The sequence below is a fragment of the Myotis davidii genome, unplaced genomic scaffold, assembly GCF_000327345.1.
Source record: "Myotis davidii unplaced genomic scaffold, ASM32734v1 scaffold54, whole genome shotgun sequence".
Lineage (NCBI taxonomy): Eukaryota > Metazoa > Chordata > Mammalia > Chiroptera > Vespertilionidae > Myotis > Myotis davidii.
In genome coordinates, this window is record NW_006287915.1 from 1,408,144 (window position 1) to 1,415,886 (window position 7,743).

The window sequence follows — 7,743 nt, forward strand, 5'->3', positions numbered from 1 at the left end:
TGCAAGAAGTATTTAAAGTGAAAAAAAAAAAAAAAAACAAGGACCTACAACCAAGATTAATCTATTCAACAAAGCTATCGTTTAGAATCAAAGGACACATACAGAGCTTCACAGATAAGGAAAAGCTAAAGGAGTTCATCACCACCAAACCAGGATTATATGAAATGCTGAAAGGTATCCTTTAAGAAGAGGAAGAGGAAGAAAAAGGTAAAGATACAAATTATGAACAACAAATATGCATCTATCAACAAGTGAATCTAAGAATCAAGTGAATAAATAATCTGATGAACAGAAAAAAAAATGGAAAAAAATATCCTCAAGTGAGGATTGAAAAAAAATTGTTATATGAACAGAAACCTCTGATATTAACTATCCAGATCATTCTGAGACACTTGGTTGACCTAAGTGAAGTGTAGATACAACTGTGTACCAACCCACCTGGTTGTCTGTAGCCCAGCTTATCAGGGAATGAATTAATTTACAGAGTCTCAAAAAAGGTGGTGATACTCTATGGAGGGAAAAGAGAAATTTAAGCAGAGGGATGGAAGAACCAAAAGACAAATGTGGCTGACTTCATTTCCTCCTGAATACCATCCATCATGGAACTGCTCAGGGAAAGGCTGGATGTGTAGAGAGAATAGAATGTTGAATTTGGCCGGGAACACAGGGTTGTGGAAAGGAAGTAGTAGCTGGAAAAATAATTTGACACTTTAAAAGAAGGGCTCTGATTAGCCTGTGAAATTATTAGGACCTCATTTGTTTATTTACATTAACTGTTTGTTGAGCATCCACTGTGTGTCAGGAGCTGTTCTACACAATGAGAATTCAGTGTAAATAAAATGGAAAAGGACTTGTTCTGTTTTACTGAAGGTGGTAGGGAGGAGGAAAAATCAAGAAAAAGCAGGTGGTAGTAAGTGCTATGAAGAATACAATGGACAGTGATAAAGATGGTACCATGGGTGGTCGGTGAAGACCTAAAAGGTGACATGAAGGCTGAGACAGATGACAAGAAGGAAGCATCTATGAGAAGGTTGATGAAGAATTGTCCAAGGAGAGGAATAGGCTCTAAGGTGGGAATCTGCTCTATGGCTGGAATATAGTCATCAAGGAGGAAGAGCAGTCGGGAATGATAAGATCAGTGAGGTGAACAGGGGCCAGCTCACAGAGGACCCTCTAGGTTACGTTTAGGAGTTTGTACATTTCCCTATGTGCAATGGAAGGTGGTGGAATGTTTTAATCAGAGATGTTCTGAAGGATAATTGACAGCTTTTGACAAGTCTATTCTATTGGTCTTTTTAAAAAAATATATATATTTTATTGATTTTTTACAGAGGGAAAGGGAGAGGGATAGAGAGTTAGAATCATCAATGAGAGAGAAACATCGATCAGCTGCCTCCTGCACATCCTCTACTGGGGATGTGCCCACAACCCAAGTACATGCCCTTGACCGGAATCAAACCTGGGACCCTTCAGTCCGCAGGCCGACGCTCTATCCACTGAGCCAAAAAGGCTACAGCCTATTGGTCTTTTATGTGACAAATAGATTAGAGATGGGCAAGGCTATAAACAGGGAGAATAGTTTTTGTCATTAACAAGAAGGCTATTTCGATGGTTGAGTGGTGTGCTGGCACCTTGGACGAAGAAGGTAGCAGAGAAAGCAGAGTGAGGTGGACCAATGTGGAGTATATTTTGAAGCAGACCTGATAGGATGGATCGTGAAGGAATCCATGAGAAAGAGAGGAATCAAGAACGACGCCTGGGTTTTGATTTATGCAGTGGGGTAGAGATGGATAAGACTGGATGAGCACGTTTGAAGGGGAGTCCAGAGTTCTCCAGGCAATGGGAGCCATTGCAGTTTTGCTTATTGTTTATTTGAGCATGATTAGAGTTACACTTCAGGGAGACAATAGGTATCTAAGGAATCCTGTGAGGAAGAATAAGGGTTGTGGGTACTTAGTCTTAGTTCTAATAGTAATTAGCCATATGACCATAAAAGTGACTTATGCTCTCTTTGGGTTATTATCACTCATAGTTGTTTATTAAAGTGTCCTAAGTACCAGAAACTGAACTAGGAGCTGTGAATACCAAGATGAACGAGACATGTCCCCTAAAGGAGGAGCTTGCTTTGTTATTATTGTACCTGGAGTCCCTGCAAGAGCACATTTAACTGTAATATTGCGTCTTAATGTTCACAGTTGTGTTTCTGGTGCAAGACCCAAGTGCTATGGGACGTCCCAAACAGGATGACTATGTCTGTCTGGGAAGGTGTTTGGTGAAGTTCTTAGGCTTTAAAGGATTGGTAAGGAGAGAAGAGATTTAGTCATTTTACAAAGTCTCCCCAAAGTCCCTCCTCTGCATGCTTATTAGATGTGGTCTTTATGCTCCCCACCATTTCTGCTACATTTTAATTACCCCCATTTTCTTCTCCACAACAACTGAGAGCTATATCTATTTTTTAGGTCTTCAGCTATTAGGGGTAGATATTATTAAGCAAATTATCAACGGATGACACACTCATGCACAGGGATGTTGAGTCACTTTGTGGGCCGAGGAAACCCTCTGAATAAGGCCATAGCACATGGAGAAAAACTGAGAGTACCAGAGGTGGAAACCAGTTCGAGCAAAGCCAGCATTTCCTTCTGTGACTCACCAGTTTGCATTTTAAAAAGGCCTGAGACTCTGCCATCATAGATCCTAAATTATTCCTCCCTAGTCCAGGGTCCAGCACAGCAAAGAATGGGCCCTCGAGAAGCATTACTCTCTGTTTCACTGGGTTGGCCAATCTTGTTTGTTGTTGCTGCCATTGTGTTTGTTTAATCAGGCTGCTGAAGCGGAGACAACTTGATGGAAGCAAAAACAGGAGGTGGGGTGGGGAAAGCAGTCAATCTTTGGCTTTTCTTATATTGAGAACAGCTGTTGAGCAGTTTTCTTTACCTCTCAACCTTTTGAATTGTTCTCCTTTTTGATGGCCACAGATTCCTGAGGGCATAATTGAAAGCTGGCAGATGTTGACTTCTTTTGGGCAGATGAGGAGGAAGGAGGAAAACTGCAGGGAGCATGTTTCAGGCAGAGAAGCTGTTATAAGCCAGGACAAAGAGGAGCCTGTGGGCCCTGTCCCACATTGCCCAGTGAAGATGGTGTTTTAATAGGATTGTCTCTACTGATGTAGATAGAAAGCTGCATATTATTATTCTCTAGCCAATTTCATTTTCCATTTATTATATTCACGCTTTTCTTTTTTTCTCCAGCAAGCTTTTATTGTCTGCTTGAATAGGAATCATAGGTGGGCTCAGAATGGAAGTGCTCACCTGAAGAAAAAATCCTTATCTAATAAAAGAGAAACATGGTAATTGGCGTACAACTGCTACCCTTCCCATTGGCTAATCAGGGAAATATGCAAATTAACTGCCAGCCAAGATGGCTGCCGGAAGCCAGGCAGCTTGAAACTAACATGAGGCTTGCTTGCTTCAGTGACGGAGGACTTCAATGTCCCCCGCCTGCCGCTGCAGGCCTCTGAGCTGCAAGCAACTATGTAACAAACATAGAAGCTAAATAAAACCCCAGAAACCTGCCGGGCTTCAGCCAGCAGGATCGCAACATTGTAAGCAAAGGCCAGAAACCTACGTTCAACAGCAGAGGCCTAAGAGCTGGAGCCGAGCCTCAAAGCTAAAGCTGGCCCAGAATAAAAAAAAAGAAAAAAGAAAAAAGAAAAGAAGGAGCGGTTGGGAGCTTCAGTCACCCACCAGCCTGAAAACAGCCCTCAGCTCCTCACCCAGACTGGCCAGGCACCCCAGTGGGGACCCGCACCCTGATCCAGGACACCCTTCAGGGCAAACCAGCCAGCACCCACCCAAGCACCAGGCCTCTACCCTATATAGTAAAAGGGTAATATGCCTCCCAGCACCGGGATCAGCATGACAGGGGGCAGCGCCCAAACCCCCTGATCGCCCTGCAGCTCTGTGTGTGACAGGGTGCGGTGCCCCAACTCCCCCGCGCCCCCACGGGCCCTGCTCTGTGTGGGACGGGGTAGAGCCATAACCTCCCCATCAGCCCTGCCCTGAGGGTGAGAGTGGTGGCACTCCAACCCCCTGATCGGCCCTGCTCTGTGGGTGATAGAGGGTGGCGCCCCAACCCCTGATGGGCCCTGCTCTGTGTGTGACAGGGGGTAGAGCCATAACCTCCCCATCAGCCCTGCCCTGAGGGTGAGAGTGGTGGCACTCCAACCCCCTGATCGGCCCTGCTCTGTGGGTGATAGAGGGTGGCGCCCCAACCCCTGATGGGCCCTGCTCTGTGTGTGACGGGGTAGAGCCATAACCTCCCCATCAGCCCTGCCCTGAGGGTGAGAGTGGTGGCACTCCAACCCCCTGATCGGCCCTGCTCTGTGGGTGATAGAGGGTGGCGCCCCAACCCCTGATGGGCCCTGCTCTGTGTGTGACGGGGTAGAGCCATAACCTCCCCATCAGCCCTGCCCTGAGGGTGAGAGTGGTGGCACTCCAACCCCCTGATCGGCCCTGCTCTGTGGGTGATAGAGGGTGGCGCCCCAACCCCTGATGGGCCCTGCTCTGTGTGTGACAGGGGGCTGCGCCCCAACCCCCTGATTGGCCCTGCTCTGTGCATGACAAGGGGTGGCGCCGCAACCTCCCCATCGACCCTGCCTTGAGTGTGACAGGGGATGGTGCCCCAACCTCCTAATCAGCCCTACCCTAAGTGTGGCTGAGGGTGGAATCACAACCTCCCGATTGCCCTACTCTGTGTATGACAGGGGGCGGCACCCCAATTCCCCAATTGGCCCTGCTCTGAGCCCGACCAGGGGCTGCACCTAGGGATTGGGCCTGCCCTCTGCCACCTGGGAGCAGGCCTAAGCCAGCAGGTTGTTATCTCCCGAGGGGTCCCAGACTGCGAGAGGGCACAGGCCGGGCTGAGGGACCCCCCTCCCCCCCGAGTATTATATATAAGAAGTAGGAACTGTACTCTCATGTTATTTTCCTTGGTCATCGTGTTCCTGCTTTTATAAGTGACCCTGTCCAATTTTTCCTTTTCATTTTTATTCTTCAAGTTAGCACACTGCAATAAGCATAATTTGTTTTCCTTTTTATCAGTTTTCCAAAAAAGCACATCTTTAAAACTGTTAACATATTTCTAAGCATAAGGATTCCTTATTTAATAGTGGAAAATTAAAAATGCAGGTGAACATTATGCAACACTATTGAGCTCACAGATCAATGTGTCAGTGTGTGATATGCAATGATAACTGAACCACATTAGATAGGAATTATGCTACAATAAACATAAAGTGTAACATAAATATGTTAAAGATTCATTATGATTACACAATGATTTTTTTGCTTATCAAAATAAAATTTTTAAAAAGCTTTTTTAAAATAAAGAAATACAGATAGGCAAAGGTAGATGGAATCACTTACAATCTCACTTCTCAAAATAACTACCATGAATATATTGTAAATATATTTTCTGTCCTTTCCAACATGTGCGTACACATAGAAGAATTAAATTATACATGTTCATCTATAAAGTGCTTTTCTCTCTTAGCAATCATCTATCAGTTAATGTGTTTAAGTGTGCTTGTGAAATCTCAAAACAAATTTGTAAATGTAAATTTTGAGCTTTTCTCTGAGAGTTTCCTGGGGTGCCTTACATGAATTCTAGAGATCATTTTCTTGGCCATTTTTCTCTCCCCAAAGCGCCAAGCTCTTTTCTCCTTGACTGCTTTTCCTTATTGCAATTCAGAGCAAAAGTGTGCCTATGTCCTCCCTCCCTCCCTCCCCCTTCCTTTTGACAGCTGGTGGCATCAAATGTCTGGGAGAATGTCTTGAAGCTTGGTGCCTACCATACAGATATCCACAGAAAGTGTGCTTTGTCCTACTCTTACGAACATAATTGAAACTAATGGAGATGTTGAATGTTGTTCTCAGTGTACCTGATATTTTTTGTCCTTTATCTTTTTGTCAAAGCTCCCTTTTCTCCTAGTAACTCAGACATTCACCTGCTCATTCATTCAATAAGCACATGGACTAGGAATTAGGGAGACAGTGGGGGAAAGAAAGCAGACATGATCCTTGGGCCTCTGGTCAGGTAGAAGAAACAGGCATTAAGCAGGTAAACACACCAACAAATACACAATTTTACCAGAAAGGAGACCACAGATGCTCTGCAGGAGAACAATAGAGGGAGCACAGTTGTTGTAGACTCAGGGAGGCTGTTCTCAGGAAGTGAGCCAGTGGCCACTAGGAAAATAATAGCCTGCATGTCCATCTTGTTCCAGAATCATTTTCACCCTGACGCACTGGCACATTTTCGTAGATGTCACCTTCGAGACCCACTCCTCTTATAATAAGCTCTACCTCCAAGACCTCTCTTTCCATTCAAAAAAGGAGTGTGCTGGTCCCCAGATCTCTACATTTCTAGAATTCTGGAATAAAATCAGCTTATAAACATAGTTTCAAATCTATCAATTTTTATACCTTCACATACAATTATAATTAGAAATAGCTTCTCAATTTAAAAAAAATATCTACTTATCAGTCTAAATGATTTTTATAATTGAAGCAACTACTTGAAGAAAAGCTACTAGAGTGTTAATACTACTCAGTGGTATTCTATGTTACGGGATCATACACTAGCTTTCACAACTATCTAAGAAAAACGGATTGGAAGAAATGAGAAGTTTTATTATTTTTCCTCAAAGAGGTTTGCTTTTGCCCTTTGAATAATAGAGAGTTTTCACATGAGGGACAGAGGAAGGCTGAGAAACAGAGGGAGAGATGGGGAGTGGGAGAGAGAGAGAGAGAGAGAGAGAGAGAGAGAGAGAGAGAGAGAGAGAGATAGTTCTAGTATTTTAAGCACCAAGGTTCTTAGTGCTCTTCAGCTTTCCCTGGCTTAATTACCTAAAATGAATGAGATAGAGTTATACTTCAGTACCTTTAATTTATAGAGCTAGGCAAACGTCTCTGTTCCATCTTTTTCATTTTTGTTTGATGACAATTCTCTCTGTTCCTCTTCTCTATGCACAGACCAAGTGAACAGGACTTCTAATAGGTAATGGGTTGTCTCCTCATAGAAGTTTATGATATCCTTGACCTCATAATGTCTTCCCCATGCATAGGAGCCATTTAGGAAAATATGTGAAGAAACTATAGACCTGCTATGTCTTAAGACAATGGTCGGCAAACTGCGGCTCGCGAGCCACATGCGGCTCTTTGGCATCTTGAGTGTGGCTCTTCCTAAGCCTTAGGAGTACCCTAATTAAATTAATAAAAATGTACCTACCTATATAGTTTAAGTTTAAAAAATTCGGCTCTCAAAAGAAATTTCAATCGTTGTACTGTTGATATCTGGCTCTGTTGACTAATGAGTTTGCCGACCACTGTCTTAAGAGAATGGCAGCTTAAAGCATGACATTTTAAAAACAGCTGGTGGGCTTTCTTTCTGTGAGGAAGTACACAGCTCAGTGAGGGATCAATGGGAATGCCATAAATTAGAGCAGAGCTCAAGAGGGTCACAAAAGTCAGAAGCCATTTGTTGGCTCATTACTACATCTGGGATAGATTTTTTCGTTGGCACTTTGCAATCTTAAGTCAGCAACTCATCTACAAATATATATATATATATAATTTCCTGTTTAAAAAGAGACATTTCTTATACTTTAAGTTGCCTGAAAAGTCACCTGCTGTTTCACTGAATTTTGCTGTGTTGTTGAATTTTTAATAAGCTTTCTTAGCCTTG